The sequence below is a fragment of the Micropterus salmoides genome, unplaced genomic scaffold (assembly GCF_014851395.1).
Source record: "Micropterus salmoides isolate LMB-PRFRI ecotype aquatic unplaced genomic scaffold, ASM1485139v1 Ms_hic_scaffold_18, whole genome shotgun sequence".
Lineage (NCBI taxonomy): Eukaryota > Metazoa > Chordata > Actinopteri > Centrarchiformes > Centrarchidae > Micropterus > Micropterus salmoides.
In genome coordinates this window covers 26,105,250-26,123,770 of record NW_024040928.1, presented here as the reverse complement: position 1 = coordinate 26,123,770, position 18,521 = coordinate 26,105,250, and the positions used below count along the sequence as shown (strand labels likewise).

The window sequence follows — 18,521 nt, the reverse complement described above, 5'->3', positions numbered from 1 at the left end:
TGCCAATAGGAAGTGGCCATGTAGGAGTTCAAAAATTGCCTCACTGCTCTCCATTCAAACCCGCGGAGTGGCTTCGTCCATTAATTATACAGTCTATGGTGGTGACAGGTGGGGGATTCTGGGAGGGCTTACCTGTTGGTCTACACGTGCTCAGTTTTGGTTTCGGCAGGAGTCTCGACAGAAGGTGTCCTCACGGGGCCATACTGTAAGAAAACACACAAGAGAATGATGATTTAGTTTGCGAATGTAACCTCTTTAACCCATCAACAATTTAAACTTATCCTATGCAAAGTAACTTCCATTCAAATCCCATTCAATCTTATATTCTAGAGGATATTAAAAAGTAAAAAAAAAAAGAAAAAAACTGATGTCAGGCTGAATTTTAACGACGTGTATAAAGTGATGCACAACACATGTATCATATTTTTCTTTTGATAAAATGGTGTAGCCATAAAAAAGTTTTAATATTTTAGTCAGCGTATCAGTGTCAGTGTGAACAACATGAAGCTTCAAAGAGGAGTTGGAACAAGCAGATACTTTAAATATTAGATCAGCTAAGATACTTTAACAATCGTAAAACTGAGTGAAACTGTGTGTTAAAAGGGAAATATGTGTTTGCTTATTTTGTGTTTGTGAGTCTTGGATGTTTTTATCTCTGCTGTTTGTGCATCAGTGTGTGTGTATATCGAAGTCTTTGTGTATATTCAGTTCATTTTATCCTGTGTATGCATGTTTGTGGATTTAAGCAGGAGTTTTGAGTGTGTGTGTGTGCATTTCTGAGGGCATCCGGTCACAGTCAAAACAGGAAATAAACAGGATGTGGTGCAGGAAGTAGTCACCGGAGGTGTGAAGTAGAAACCCCCTCCCTTTTTACTATCACACACACACACATTCAGAAACATACACTAAATAAGTTCTTCAGCAGGAAGAAATGTGTGACGGGGAGGAACTGAGAGAAGAAAAGAAATAGTGAGAGAAAGAAAGAGAAATGGGGAGGGAGGAAGAGAGAAAGAGGGGGGTGAAAGAAAGCAGAGAGGGAGAGAGAGAAAGACAGGGACAGCAAAACAAAGAGAAAGGGGAGAAGAAAGAGAGAGAGTACACAGAGGGGGAGAAAGAGAGCCAGGCAGAGAGGTGGAGAGAGAGAGAGGGTAATAGAGTTGGGGAGAAAGGGGAAGAGTAAAAAGAAAAGAGGGAGGAGGCAGAGAGAAAAGAAAGGGGGCGATGAGAGAGTGCCAGATAAGTGGGAGAGTGAGAGAGAAGGTAGAGAGAAAAGGGTAGAGGGGGAGGACCTGAGAGAGAAAGACGGGGGGACACATTCAGTGTGGGAGAAGGGAAGCAGAGGGGGAGATTTAAAAAAAATACAGAACAAGAGAGTGAGAAAGAGAGAGACAGAGAGAGTGAGAGTGAAAAGCAAAATGTGGAGGGAAGGAAGAGGCAGAGGGGGAGAAAGAGAGATAAGAAAGGGGGAAGTAAGAGAGAGCAAGAAAAATGGGAAAATAGGGGAGGAGGTAGAGACACAAGGTAAGGAGGGAGAAAAAAAGAAAGAAAGAGAGTGTAAGGGGGGAAGAAGAGATACAAAGAGTGGTGGGGAAAGAGAAAAGAGAATGAAAGAGAGAGAGAGAGAGAGAGAAAAAGGAAAGTTCCTTCAACTCATCTGATTTGTCGTTTCTGCCACAGGGAACAGAGAACAGAAACAAACAAACACACACACACACAGAACGGAAAAGGCTAAAACACACACAAACATCAACACATACCGACAACGTAATGGATGGAAAACATCAAAACACACACAGTGACAGAGAAGTTGACAGTCACATGTGACACACACACACACACACAGTGGGATGGCTGTTTTGACATCAGATTTTTCCAAGTTGTCCTCTCACTCTGATCTGCCAGGACGAAGGCAAGGAAAAACTATGACACTGTTTTTCTGTTTCATGTCTGTCAAAACACACACACACACACACACACACACACACACACACACACACACACACACACACACAGATGGCGAAGCCGACTTGTGTGTGTTTCCATCCGTCTGAACTGAGCGTTTCCAAAGAGGAAAATGAAGCTTGCTTCTTTTGTTATTGGACTTTTTCTAACAACATGATCACACTTAATCTACAACGCAGCTCTTCTGCATGTTTTACTCATAATCCTGTTACGCTGAGTCCGGTGAGTGCTTTCATGACTCAGAGGACATGACATGAAACTGATCAAGTCTGGTTATTGATTATAAAACTACAGTTACTGCTGCAGTGGGTAGTGGAATTCATAACCTTTCCAGATGAATCTCAAAAAACAAATGTGTAACTCATACCGCCATGCCAGCTACTAGTAGTAATCAACCTTTGACACAAAAGATATGTAAAAGAATAGCGAGATTTAAGGGCCTAACTTGGTTCCACTTACATTAATTATCACCTAACCATAAACATGATAATTGGATGATGGCAGCCGCTGAGAGGATATCATTTGCATATTCCTATACAGTTGCCTTAATCAGTTTAAGATCATTAGTGTGAAGGTAAACATGCTTATGGCAGTCTAATGAAGCTGATGTAAGTTATGTGACACCGCAGGCTTTAAAGGGAGAGTCCATGAATTATTGCTTTTGTAGAAACTGCTTACATCTTGTATGGGGAGTTTTTCTTGGGATGAACACCCAAGTGAAGCAGAGCTTTTCACCACCTCCTCCCTGTTCACTTGCAACTATTACTACAACTTTCATGCAATCAAATCATCCAAAGATAGTCAAGAGTCAGCAAGAAAATCTGGTTCAAGGTTTTTTACGAAATGAGTTGTTTAAGTGATACAAAGACGCAATGAAGCAAGCGAGGCCACGTCAGCTATTGAAATGTTCTCTTATAACTATGCAGCATTTCTGTTGCCTGATTATGACTTTAGCTCAAAAAATATATATTTTTGAGCTGGATTTCACAAACCCAAGAATAATTAAAGGATAAGCCATGTTTTAAACGTTTAATGTTCCAGGGAAAGTTGCTACATTTATGTCTTGTTACTCATTGTCACCACCAAGAAAAAGCCCAAATAAGCCCAAACCTTTCTTCCAGTCAGCATTTTGGAGGAGGAACTTCTCGCTTGCAAAAAGTAAGACATGTAAAGCTTCTGATGAAACAAACGTGATGAAAATGATGACACATTTCAGAGTGATTTAAACACTGTAAAAAACTGTTGCAGCAAGGTTTCAGCAGAGGTGCCTTGCTCAGTGGCATCTCAAAAGTCATTGCCTTGAAAGGGTTTTCATACTCTGTCGACACATGAATTGAACCAACATTTGACCCAAAGACCATCCAGCTTTAAATCCACTATATCTCTAATCATTGAACTTTCTCTGCCCCCAATGTAAAATTCATGAACATGTAGCTGGCAATGCTTTTATCACATTCAAACAGTTTTGAATACAGATCTTCTGTTTGTTGAGTGGCACTGTGAGTGTGGAAAGAATGAAGAAAAACTGATGAAAGGAAATACTCAGCAGACAGAGAGGAGATGACATGCAACAAGGTCACAAGTTGGATTCAAATCCACAACATCTGGAATATATGGCTACAGGGTGGGAAATTACCATCAGCCACCAGCCAAACTCTGGCAACTTGTCTGCAACTGGTAGGCTTGTCTACTGGACCCAGTTTTTGGCAGGTAACCAACCATCATTTGGAGTTTGATTCTTTTCTAAGTAGCACATTCGGGTGCCAAAATGAGGAAGGAAGCAAGTGAATTTTGGAATCCGTTAACCACTGCTAGAAGAAAAAAAAGCCCCCTTCCCATCTTTCCTGAAAGTCTGCACAGTGTGCTAGCCAATAAAAGAAAGTTGATGTAAAAAACAAGCTTTAAAGCCACGTGACTTTGTGAAAGCAAGGGATTAAATCCTGCTAATCGCATCCCTCCCCTTCAACATCTTTTCCTACCTTCTTTCCAAACTGGAAGATGGAAAGATCAAGGTAGAGATGAGACACAAAAGGGCAGAGGAGAAACAAATAGGTGTGGAATATTCCTCTGTTGATTTTCCATTCAGTGCAGACTGGGAAGTAAAAATGCCTCCGGGTGAGGAAAAATTTGGACTCTATTCTCATCTCTTCCCTATTCTCTTTTTTCCTCTTCTCTCCTACAGTCAATCTGTCCTCTTTGGCCATTGACTATTTGTATTTCTGCTTTTATCCTTGCTTCTCATCACCCTGTTCTTTGCTGCTGTGTCCCAGCTTTATTATAATAAAACCATTAACGAACCAGGCAACCATGCAAACAACTACCAAGCAACCATCTAACATATCACAAGTAGTGCAACGTCTGACCAGCTAATAAATCCACTAACTTTCCAGACACTTTCAAAACAACTGCACTGTCAACTAGCTAAACAACTCACACATATCATACAAATGTTACAGGACTTTTAGAAGCTGTGACCATCCACTGACACAATTACTCATGAGTTTAACCATTCAAATGATGTGCAAGAGGCTTACAAGTCATCTCTGTCAATATCCAAAAACACCAACATATCCATCCAATCATACCTAAAACTGAAGAAAAAACATTCAAAGTACCTGCAGAACCTTTAACTGTCCAAATAGTTTATTGAACAAAACAGCAACTCTTTCAACCAATCAAGCACAACGCCTATCCATTCAAACCAACAACACACCATAATTGCATCTGTACAATCAATCAAACTCCAAGTTGGGACACGTCAAACCATTTGACATTTCCCAGTAGATTCAGAGCATTAAAAGGTCAAAAAGTCAACAAACAAAATAAACCATGAAACAAACAGCCATCCACCAACAAAGTCATATAATGTCTTCACTTAGACTACATCCAACTAACCAACCCAACCAACAAACCAGCCATACTGTGAAGACCTAATTAACCAACACATCAGCAAAACAATATAGTATATCATTAATATTTAACCAACAAAGAGGCTTCCATCAAAAAAAAAATGTTTATGCAAATAACTGATCAACAAGACTTCATGAAAATCTAAACTTTTCAATTCAAACTAACCAGACAAACCAATTTTTCCAAAACTTTCTTTCCATTTATAATTCTGAATAAAAAGACTCCCAAAACAGTCAGCCTACAGTCCTGTATCTAAACAACAACTCCTTCAAATCAGCTCAGGGGCATACAATTATACTTCAACCATTGACCACCACATCAAGCAACAAATCAATCAAGTATCTGAAACATCCACAAATTCTGGATAATTAAAATTGGCAGGCAACTCTGAACTTGAATACTGACACATTTCAAGAGTGTATTTCTGTGCTGGATGACTGAAAAATGTGAGAATAATTTTTGGGAATTTATGGAAGTGCTGCACTGTAAAGAGAAGGAAAAGGGGGAAGGAAAATGCCCAGTTTTTTATTCCACTGTTAAGCTGCTCATTATGGAGCCAGACACCACACACACACAGACACACACACACACACACACACACACACACACACACACACACACACAGACCACAGAGGAATTTCCGAGTTTCATATAAAACTGATAATGGGATGTGTCCCAGCGGGAGTGGAAAATCAGAGGTGACTTACGAGCCTCCACATTCCAATCTCAAAAACACACTCACCCCATTCCTGAATTACACACACTCAAATACACAAACACACTTACTTTTACACCTATGGGGGAAACAAAACGAGAAAGATGGAGAGACGGAGAAAGTTTGGCCGACAGAAAACAGTTAACTCCTCTAAGTTTCCATGTCTTCACGGCGCCTTTATTGTTTTTCTTTAGTTTTCGGGATAGAGAGAGAAAGGGAGGCAGTCGGGCATGAACAGATAAAGGAATTAAGAATTGAACTTGTGAAGGAGAGAAGGGAAAAGAAAAGAAAAAGAAAGCTAAGTAAAGAAAAGTAGAAGAAAGGGAGGGGGAGGGGTGAGAAGAGGACAATAAAACAGGATGAACGAGCAAAGAAAGGATAGGAGGAAAATATAGAAGGAATTAAATGACAAGAGAAGGAAAGATAAGTGGAAAAAAAGTTCTGAAAGAAAGGTAATCAGATGAGAGGAAGACGAAGAGTAGTTAAAAAATCATAAAAAAGGATTAAAAAAGGATGTGGAGAGGGAAAGCATGAGAGGAACAAGAGTAAAGGACTCAAAAAGTGCATATAGAAAAGTTGAGCTACAGAAAACATTTTACTGCAACAAGCAACCATTCATCATTCTTCTTCTCTTCTTCCAAACTTTGTTCCATCATTTCACTTTACTTTCATTTCTGCCTCTACCCAAGTCATGCCATCATCCTCCCATCCTTCCTCCCCTTACATTACTCCTACATTGTCTTCTCATCGCTCTCTCTCCTTCCTCCTCCTTCCTGTTTTTCCCTCCATCACCCCTGTATTTTATCACTCCCTTTACAATCAGTCCTTCTTCTATTCACTCCCATCACCTCATCACCCCTCCATGCCTCTGTAACTTCTTCTATCACACCTCAATCACCCTTTCTCTCCACCCAATCACTCCTACTGTCACTCCCTTACTCCCTCCATAACTTTTAAACCTCCCTCTGAAGTACCATCACTCCTTCCACACCTGCACCCCCCCTTCTATCCCTCCCTCCATCTGTCCTTCAGCATCCATCATCTCTACCTCCATCCTGCTCTCTGTTCCTCCATCCTTTTCTGCACTTTTTAATCATTCCATCAACATCCCTCCCTATTCCTGTATTTTTCCCCCTGTCTGCCTCCATCTGTCCATCCCTCTCTCCTATCATCCCTCCATCATGAAGCTCTGTTTGCCAGGCGACCAGAGGCTATGATATGCTGCCACTACCTGCTGTGTGTGTGTGTGTGTGTGTGTGTGTGTGTGTGTGTGTGTGTGGTCCTGGCAGCATTTGCAGCACAGAAGGTATAAGGGGCTTATACCTGCAGAGAGTAAGAGAGAGAGAGAGACGAATGTGGAGTGTGTCGTAAAACTGGACGTCAAGGTGATACAGCCACCTGTCCTGCTTGTGCATCTATGTGCGTGTGTTAAGGATACTAAGAGGAAGCTGGGTTGTGTTTGGTAACATGAGTTTTGTGGTTGAGTTACTACTACTACACACACACACACACACACACACACACACACACACACACACACACACACACAGAGAAGATGCATAAATGTAGGTCAGACGCATAGTTGGACAGATAGATGTCAGAGAAAAGGAATGAATGGGAAGAAAAAGACACAAACAGAAATAAAGTTTTACAAGTAACTTAAAACCCTTATCCACTTTATTTTAGTTAGTAGAATATATGTACTCTAACTTTATTACACTCCCAAAGGATTGTTGTATGTAGTGTTCAATACAACTGCTGTCTTCCCAAAGTAAAGGGAGAAATAATTCTCTTCTCTAGACCACACCCTAACAGTATAAAGAGATGTCACATTCAATTCAGGCTCTGTATATAAATACATTACACATATATTTTCTGTATATATTATATATTCTGGGGTGTTTTCAAACCACAAAAAAATGTTGATCTTTAAAGATAACAAAAATAAAAAGTGTGTTTAAAATGTAATTAGTTTTGTGAATCCTTAAAATACAATTCTAGTTTATAACAACTTGGTACTTTTCCAACTTGACTATCAATTAATTATTAATTAGTCACCAAGCTAGCTGCTAAGCTGCTAATGCAGCAAAGTCACCTATGAGAAGTCAGCTGGACAAACACAAGTAGTCATATGAACCGTGACAGGTTGGAATTAAACCCCCGGGTTTAGCCAAAGGTATTTGGAAAAGAAATGTTTTCTTATTCATTGTAAACATCCATCACAGCTTACAGATAAATGTCCTCGCTAAATTTTGGCCTATTGCGCTTGTTGTTAGTTGTGCCACAGGTGTCCTGTACAAGGAGGGATTATTACCGACATTCCAGGTACACTCACTTTCAGTTTGACCTCCTAATAAAGTGGTTTAGATAATGGATAAACTGTTGGCTTGTTGACAAGCTGCTACTGTAAAGTCACTACAGGACTATTGCATCGAGGCTATGTTATGGCACTGATCATGGCACAAGAAAAGTTTCACAAGTTACATGCCATTTCCTGTGCATTGGAAGCAGCAGCCAGACAGACTTTACCAAGCAACTGCAACACAGTGTGCACAAAAATAAAGCAGATAGTGCGTGATGTTCTCTGTGATGGACTATGTCTCTGCAGGATGATTTTCATATTGTACGCAAATGAATAGGTGATGACGTGGAAGCAGAGAACAACATATTCCGACATCGACAATCCCACAGAATACAGTTCTTTGGAAAGTTTTTAGCAGCAATGTAAAGTGAAGGCAAAGTCTTTTTGCACTAAATGGGCTGAAACATAAAACAAATCTCAAGGTCCTCAAGGTTAAATCATGAGTACATTGTTAGCTGAAGCTGTTAGTGCTAATCTAGCTTCCCCTTCCTTAATTAGACTGTTACTTGGAACCTCTGCTAGCTCTCCGAGATGCATAAGAGGATCTTTCTGGGAAGCAAGATCTCAGAAAATTCCCATCTTCAGAGTCACATCTCCAAAAGAAACAAACAAAGCCCATTTAAATGTTATCTCTGCTGAAGTAAAGTGATCAACTGTGGCCTCAGACACACATCGCCTACTCACCCGACTCCAGACCATCGCACAGCGCGTGCACGTACACACACAAAAAAAAGCACACACGTGCACAGCAAACGCTCACGTGCACATACCAGGGCAGAAGCAGCACACTTCACTGTCTGAGAATTTGTGAATGGAAAAATGGTTTAACACACTTGGCGGACAGGCAGGACTTCCTACGCTCCTTTCTAAGAGGACTGGAGGAACTGATTGTCTGTCAGTCTATTAGTCTTCTGTCTGTCTGCATGTCAGTCAGACATGTATTTGTATATCAGCCTTATCAGTCTGTCTAAATGTTTGACTGTTACTGTCTGCATGTCTGGCTGTTTTGGTTGTCTTTATATAAGGCTGTCTGACTTTTTCCATTTGGCTGCCTGTCTTCCTATCTGTTTTTCTTTTTGTCTGTCTGTCTTTTTCTGTTTGTTTACCTGTCTGTCTGAATGTCAACTTGTCTGTCTGCCTCTGTTTTTGTTTGATTCTCTATCTGCCTGCCTGTCTGTCTCCTTGCTTCACAAACTGTCTGTCTGCCGGAAAGCCCATCTTATGTTTGTGTCTATCTGTCACTTTATTCATCTTTCCATCTACAGTATTTGCTGAACTGTCTGTCAGTCTTTTTCTAGAATAAGAGACAGACAGCTGCATCTTTTCCACTGTCTCTGTCACCAAATCCAGACTGACTTGAACTATTATGGTATATGAAAATCAAAGTAAGTGAACCATAAGTCAACATTAATCAGGGTTAAAAGACACAAATGACCTGAAACTGGAGCAGGCAAATTTCAAAATAAAAGTATTTCCAAACATTAGACTCACAGGACAGACACAGTTTACAGAGAGAGAAACAAACAGAGAGAGGAAAATAAAAAACCAGAGAAGATGAGGAAATAACGCGTAGAGAAAAACAGAAAAAAGAGAGAAAGAATGGATATGAGGAAAAAAATGAGATGAAAGATGACGACAGAGGAGAGACTGATAAAGGAGATGAGATGAGAGGAGGAAGAAAATTAGCAGAGGAGAATACTGGAGGGGGAAGAGGAGAAGCAAAGTGACAAAGAGGCCAGAAAAAGACTAAAGACTGAAACGTAGAAAAGGCGAAAACATAGTTGTTGAAGTTGTGAAAGAATGAAATGAAAATGTAAAAGCACGACAAAGTACAATAAGAGGAAAAAAGACGACAAGGAATCGCTCTCAAGGTCACTGTTATCGCACCTCTTTGCTGGCTGTGTGTATTTCTGTGTGTGTGTGTGTGTGTGTGTTGTGTTTACTAGAGTAATGTGTGGTACAAGGGAGGCCCCAGCAGCGAGGTAGACACGGAGCATATAAACAAACACACACACACAAACACACACAGTTCAATCTGTTTTCGAGTAAAGCACTGTTCTGATGGCGTAAAACGACCAACATCCCGTGTGTGTGTGTGTGTGTGTGTGTGTGTGTGTGTTGCAGTGGCAGCCCTCGGTTAATGGAGGGAACTGACACCACTGTGTGAGACAGTCAGCTGTCCAGTGTGTATGTGAATGTGTGTAAATGTGTGTGTGTGTGTGTCCATTAACAACAGCACCCTGGGAGAGAGTAGAAGGTGATGAGGGTTTGAGTAGATAGACAGACAGAGATACGTGGATGGATAGATAGAGAAAGAGTGAGAGAGAGAGTAAAAGAAAAAGGCAAATTTCTGATTAAGTATCTTATGTCACAGCTACCCTTGTCACACACACACACAAGCGATTACCACACGCTGTCATTCGCGGCTGCTGCATTACCACGACAACAGCGGACGAGGACATCCCCCCTGCTTGGTTGTAAGAGACAGAAACACACGCACAAACGCGCACAAATACACTAACAGGAATACACCCCCTTAACAGAGAAAAAAAGAAGGCATCACAAAGAAAAAAGAAACAATCCATACATAAGGATGATAGATAGATAGATAGTAAACCAACTGTAAACCAACCTGGCCGGCTCTCCTTTCCTATTACCGAAAGCATTCCTCTGTGTTCACACTCCCTCCTTCCAATGCCACGGTAACGTCCGACCCTCTCACACACATTTCTCTCTCTCTCTCTCTCTCTCTCTCTCTGTATCACACACACACACACACACGCACACACACATGCACTCAAGTTTAAACTCCCTTTACGTCCAGTTCATCAGCAGCCATCCATTCATCCATCCGTCCGTCAGCCTGTGTGTTTACATCTGAGTGTGCTCACTCATTCACTGGGCAGGCATGTGTGTGTGTGTGTGTGTGTTTGTGTCTGTCGGGAGGTGTATGTGTGTGTGTGTGTGTGTGTGTGTGTGTGTATAGCAGAGTGGGAGCCCTAGAGAAACACTCTCTTGCCACAGGAGTAAAGCCCAGGCGTGACGCAGAGCCAGAAATAGATGGAGGGGCCGCGGCTGGGGGAGAGGCGCCGGGCCAACACATATGGCTCTTTTGCAAGGACTTACTCGTACACACATACACAAAACTTAAACACACATCTCATTGAGACTTGAAAACTTTGATTCAGTAAAAGGAATCAAATGTAAATTGGATGTGTGTGTGCATGTGTGTATTAAATGTTTGTACAGAGTGTTTATGTATATTTAATATGTATTTTAAATTGCTGTATTTTTAACACACAACCAAACAAATATATAGTTAAACAAATAAATACATTACTAAATCAACAACTCTTCAGCTGTAATTGCCAGAGATCTTCAAAGGTTTAGTATTTAGTACTTCTAAACAACCCAAAAAGGACCCATGACTAGCAAACCTAAACCCAAGATGGACCCATCTATTATACAAAAACCACACAGAGCTGAACAGACCGAAGTCCAAAAACAGCTTGTTGCCCTTTTTATGCACAGCCCCCCAATTTAAGGGACAATGTAGTAGGATAATAGTTCTTTAAAAATATTCACAAAGCAACTACAAGGAGCTTTTAAAAGCCTTAAAATTGTTGAATAGTCTTGACTGGCCACGTCAGTCACATGACCTCCGTCCATGTTTCACCTGCTTACTTTGTGGCCCATGAAATTGGAGTCCATATATAGAAAGGGATACGATTCCTACACGGTTCATCTAATGTGTATGTAAACACACTCCTACTAAAGATCACTGTCCTTCTGCTTACATCCTACAACACCCTTAATGTAACCGGCACAATCAACAACATGATCAAGCTGACAGAGTACTGCGTTGTGTTTTTCTGAATTTGACTAAACACAGAGCTTGTGTTCTCTTATCACCTTATCGGACTATTGCATGCTGTTTTGTCCAAAAAAATATTTGTGCCAGACTTGTAATTTTAGTAAAACCTAAATCAAAACTGAGCTGCACCTCAAACCTGTTTCAGGTCAGGTCCTCAGGTACCCTTAAAAGGTACATGTGGTGTTTAGCTGTAAACAAAAACAAAATGTTTCAACATTATAAGTTCTGTATTGTTTACATCCATGTCTAATAGCTTGCAGTCTTCTTCTTCCCTTCCTTTGTTGATGCATTGCTGTGTTTCTTGACACATTAGTGCCACCTGTAGATCAGTAGTGTAGTGTGAAACCATTGGCAGGACTGTGTATCTTGCTTTCTCGTGTGCGTGCACACCCACTCATAAGTTAACTGCTCCACATATGTTTTGCTACTAGAGGTACAAAACTCCACAGTTTACCTTAAGACCTGTAATAAACACATACATATTTATGTATTAAATCATATACAGTATTGCGCAGTTATAAATGCACACGTGATATGTAAGAACAAACACACACGCAACCACTAATACACACACACACACAATACAAAAGAAAATTCACCAAACACAGTCATAGACACACATGTGATATGATCACAAAAGTATCCACACACTTCCAAAAGATTGTTGTGTGTGTACACCACACTCACTCATTCCCAGTGTCTCTCCCTGCTTATGGGTGTGTGTGTGTGTGTGTGTGTGTGTGTGTGTGTCACTGACACTGGGGCCTGCCCTGTTGTGCATTGAGAATACTAAACATTGATGCATTTGATATTCATTTCATATGAATAATTTATTCATATATGCACAAAAGGCCAACCTCAGGTCTATTATGGCATGTACTTTCTGTGTGTGTATTAGTGTAGCCTGTGTGTTTTCGTGTGTGTGTGTGTGTGACACGATGCAGAATATTTGCAAATCTCAGCACTCTGCAGCCTGCACCTGGTTTAACACTGATGTAAACACTATGCATTATGTATCACACACACACATACAGATGTATATTATATAGGCCTACATGTGAAGCCTGCTACCTATAAATAGTCCCTCTACTGTTTAATTTCACATGATACAATAAGTGTTACATTTTTAGATCATTACTTATAATTTAACTAACTAGCAAACAATAGGTTTGATAAAGTCTGGGCATATATTTTCTAACTAGGCCAGAGAGCTGTATGTTCTCTCCTAAGCATTTATAATTCACTACTTTATTGTTGACTATAAGCGATCACATAACACTCATAATGTCCACACACACACACACATACACACACACACACACACACACACACACACAGAATGGCAACTGCTGGTTATGAAACAGCTGTTGAGTTGAGGGCTCTGTATGTATCTGAGCCGTGAGAGTGTGGCTTACATAAATACTTGATAATATCTGGATTGCTCTCAGCCTGAAAATATATAATCCTTCTTGTTAGGGAAACTCGCCATGGGGATGGAACGAGAGAAAAGACGGAGAAACAGAAACAGAACGGAAGGAAGGATCGAGGAAGAAAGAAACGTCAACTGTCAGCGTTTTGATGGATACAAGAATCGATTGAACATTATTGTCCAGCTTAGAAACTCAATATGAGAAAATATGTTGATAAAATTGCCTGACAATGAGACGTTATTGCATATTCATTTTATGTCATTCATTTAACTTAACACTGTGTTCATTTTTGCTGATTCCTTGTTGGAAGAGGTTATTTTGTTTTGGTTTACATTACCATTTATTTATTTAGCCAACGCTTTTATCCAAAGCAACTTACAATTGCTGTATATGTCAGAGGTCGCACACCTCTGGAGCAACGAGGGGTTAAGTGTCTTGCTCAGGGACACATTGGTGGATGTGTCACAGTGAGGAATTGAACCCAGGTCTCTGACACCAAAGGTCTCTGACAGTAGCAATTCATTTTTGGTTGATACGGAAGTTTCCAAATTCATTCTTAGCAGCAGTTAATGTGTTGCACATATATAGAAAAAATAGGCAATGCAATCTTATTTCTGTAAGTCGACTCTAAACAACCACATCACCACACTTGTCGAACTTCTGTGGCCATGCTTTGAACGCAACTTCAGATGTAGCTGTGAAGCGATTTTGACCTAGTGACTATTACAACTTCTGCATTCACCATGTGATGCACACTGTGAAACAAACAGTTTGGAGAAAACAGAGGAAGAGAAACTAGTCAGCAAGGCAGTGAACAACTGAAACTACAAAAAGCACCACCTAGAGAATTCAAATTGCATTAACAGCTGCGTTAAGGGAGGTGAAACACCACCAGTAAGAATAACTAAGAACTACTTAAATTAAGAACTAATGGATCATGACTATAACAGAGTAAAAGGGGATGATGCGATGGATGTGTAGGGTTTATGGAGCAGATGACTTCAGGTTAAGATGGAGGATGCAGAGCTGATGTGATTTGGATCCCGTAATCTAACTGCTGAATGGAGGCCGTTTGTCTTTTGTAGCCATTACAAGCTTCTTCTTTGTTAATGGGGAATATTAATTTCCTGTATTCCATCTTTACTGCATTAATATTTGATGATTAAATATGGCTAGAAGCGCCTGATCCTCATCCACAGCCGGGCTCTGTCTCGGTCTTTGTCTCTCTGCCATTTTACTTTTTGTCTTTCCAAAAAGTGTTTTATTTCTTTTTCCCGTTTGCCTCTGCCTGGTGTTTTAGTCTCTTACTTTTTACAATTTCATTCTGTCAATCTCTCATCCACTAGCCCTCGAAATGCATTCCTTTCATTTTGCTTGTCCTAATTTTTCCTTTCCATATCTATATTTCAATCTTTCTCCACCTTTGAATTCCTCTCTGTCAGTGTTTTCGTCTTCTCCCCTCTGTCCTCCTGCCCTTAGCCTGGTTCAGTCTGGTTGTTGCTGACCAGATCCCAAGCCTTGGTTTCAGTTGTTCCCATGAGTGACAAGATGACAAGTCTGTCTTCAGCCAACAACAACAACCCAACAACAGTTGTTTTAACACGTTTGATATCCAGCAGCCAGTTGTGGGTGGATTTGAAAACTCAGCACGAGGCCAGCAAGAACCAGTAAAGCTGATTTTGTGTAGAATTCTTTTTGGGGGGTTTGCAATCAATCAATCAATCAATCAATCTATCTATCTATCACACAAGCTATTGCTAATGTGTTTTGAGTGTCATTTTCAAGTGACTCAAGTCTTAATGCAAATGAGGGTCAGCCCTACTCTAATCCAGAGGGTGGTGGAAATGCACCTGAAGCTGTTTAGTAACTAAAGACACCGAAATAACTTCTTCACTTAAGAATTAAGTTACAACAACAGTTCAGCTAACGTTAGGTGGCTAACAACTGCCTGTGGACTACAAGTGACAAATGTCTTGCTCATATTTACGGATTCTCACTCTGACCGCTCTCTCACCCACATGGATTATTAAGTGGTTGCACTGATCTGGGATCAGATAAATGCTACCAAAGCTCAGTGCGCCTATTGTATGATTGTGTGCGTTGAAGTCGTGGGAGCCGTTTTCTTTCTGTTGCTTTATCTGTGACAGACAGAAGAAATGCTAAATGCTTCTGTTTCATTTTATCTGACGTTATCACAGGGGACAGATGCTGTTAATGAGTATTTCCACAGACAGCTTACTGGTGAAGTTATACACGAGAACAGTAAAGACTATGCATCTTGGAGAGGCAGATGTATTTACACCTGTTAAACATCTGGCTGGAATTCATCTCAAACAACCACCACAGGCACTTTGGGAAAATCATTGTTAATCCGTCTTGAATGCTTCTTGGATGCTTTTTGACACCAGATAGCTATCTGATCCCCCCAAGACACATGATGACTAAGTCTCTTCTCTCTTACACCCACTTCTCTTCTTTTTGTCTCTCTTTCTTTGCCTTTACACACCAATCAAAAGTCTTCCTTAATGTAAAGTAGCAGTTACTGGTTAGCTGACAAGCACACACAAGTTCTTATACAGACATTAAGATACCCACACGTACACATACCTGCATGCAAACAACCGAGAAGCCTGCAAGTGCCCACATGTGAAGTGTTACACACACACACACACACACACAATATCTACACACTTAAAATGCACAGGCACACACAACTGTGAGTGCTACACACATGCACACACACTTTTATAGACAACAGAAAGCAGTTGTGAGGTTTGTTCACTCCACAGCAGAGTTTCCCTGCAGCAAAGCACCATGGGAAACACGGCATGGTCCTGAAACAAAGTGTTTCCCTATACCCACGGGACATTAAGAAAACCTCGAGCTGCGGCGGTGGTGTCTCTTTTAAACTGGACATTGATACATATGAGCCATAGTTCAGAAATATTGAGGAATAATGTACTTTGTGTTATTTGACATATTTCTGACCAGTATTGGGATTTAAATAGCAATTTTATTCCATGAATTAAAATAGCTATTTTAGTACTACTTTATTCTGTTTTTAAGCTTTGGCACGTTCTTTTATCAAAACACCATGCCGATAAAGTTTCATTGAACTTAACTGAGAGAGAGAGAAAGTGAGAGGGGCCACGTTAGCCTACAAGCCCCAGGGGGACCCAGTTGAGTGTTATACAACCAAGCCATACCAACACACACACACACACACACACACACACACACACACACACAGCCAGCTGTCCCTAATTCCAGCAGTGAAAACTATCTTTGTCTATTTGTCTATCTCTGCTTCTCTTTTCCTCTCTCGTCCACTATCTCTGAGTCAGACTGTATCGCTGTCATATCTCTCATTTTGTCTACTCATCGACACTAAATGGCCAAAAGTATGCGGACACCCCTGTCTGTTTTTCATGCTTTGCGCTGGGCTCCTTATTTCCAAATAAGGGAAATATTAATATCCAGCATAGAATGATATTTTAAACACTTTCAACTTTGTGTCAACAGTTCGCGGAAGCTCACTTTCCTGTTCTACATGACATGAGAATGCCCCACACAAAGAAATGTTTTCCTCCAGTTTGGTTTGGAAGAACTTTACTGGTCTGCACAGACCCCTTACATCATCCCTATCAAACACATTTGGGATGAACTGGAACGCCGACTGTGAGCCAGGCCAACATCAGTGTTGGACCTCACTAATTCTTTTGTGTCTGAATGGGAGCAAATGTCTGCAGTCTGGTTTAAACACCAGGTGGAAAGTCTTCCCAAGAGAGTGGAGGATGTTGTAGCAGCAGATTAATGCCAGTGATTTCAGAATAAGATCTCATATGGATGTAATCTCGTGGATGTCCATACACTTTCTCTTTCTCCACACACAGTCTCCCATCACTTCACACCCTCTTTCTTTGTCTCTGTCACCATGTCACTCTGCAAGGTTTCACGTTGCTCATGGCACCAGTCGCCCCCTGGGGGTGGTACAATATGCGTACACACCCACGCACAGAGACACACACTCTACTCGACTTACTCGAAAAGGCGGTGTTCATTAATAGAAGTCTTGTAGTGTGCCTAGGGGTCTTCCCACTCATAACAAGGGTGGCACACACACACATACCCGTATGCCAACAACCTTCCCAGCAGGCCAGGTGAAGATTAAGTACAAATCCTTGAGTTCACCCTCATTAAAGAAACTGCTGCCTGCCTCTCCAACACACACACACAACACACAACACACACACACACACAGCAGTAGCCAGCTGCACAGGTACAGCTGACAACAGCGGCTGACGTCAGCTCTTAAAAGGTTACCACAAACGTGATTACTGATTACAAAAAACACAGTGTTTACCCCAAACTTCTGTTCATTAAAGTTAACAAGTCAAACCTCAAAAGAGAAAGGTTATCCTCGACTTTAATTACAGAAAATCAACACAAACTCAAATCCTTCCAAATTCCTTATTACTGCAGCAGAGAAGTAACACCTGTGACATGCTGCCATAATATAAGCCATGTGTAGATAATCATAGAGGAGCAAAGAAGGACAAAGAAGAGGACTTACTTCTGTTTAGCAGAATTCTGTTTTCACGTTACAGACACAAGCCAATTTTTCACCCAGTGTTTCCAATAACCTGTGCTGTATGTCGGTAATTTAGCTTAAAATTGGCTAGAATCTTTTAAAAATTAAAACTTTTTATTTGACACGTTGAAAACTGAAATTTCTGAAAAATGTTTAGTTGATGCTTGTTTAGTTGAATACTTTTTTACTTTCTTTAGTGTTTCTGAAAAACTGAATGTTGCTGTGGTTTTCTGTTAATATTCCAAGAAAAAATGGCATCTCTAGCTGTATTAGAGAGTTTAATTTGTGCAGATCCTCTTTTCTCCTAAGAAAAAGAAAAAATTTAGTTGGCATGTAATGACATGAGTTCGAGCCACTAGCATGCTTTCAAAGCCTTGTGGGAGCTGTAGTTGTTGAATGCTAACATCATATGGCAGTGTAAGCTTTTGACAACATGCCTTGTTATAGTAATAATGACAGAAGTTTGTTCTATAGAGGATAAGTCTGGTGATATTCATCCGCAGCTGGAAATAGTAACAAATACAAAATATAGTCCTCTTTAAAGAAACATTTGCTAAAACCTACAGTGACCAGCTCTTTCAGACAATTATTGAGACTTTATTTTTTAAATGAAACTATATATATTTGTATATTCTGTAAAACCAATTGGACTTGGCACCATGTGCCACAATCAGGGT

General features: G+C 40.5%; 1 protein-coding gene across 1 annotated transcript in view; it reads right to left on the bottom strand.

The window, feature by feature from the left end:
• The window catches only part of hivep2a (HIVEP zinc finger 2a), a 106,643-nt gene that overhangs the window by 56,192 nt on the left and 31,930 nt on the right, over positions 1-18,521 (bottom strand). The window contains 1 exon segment of the mRNA XM_038726518.1: positions 133-203. The gene's annotated coding sequence lies outside the window, so the exon portion shown is untranslated.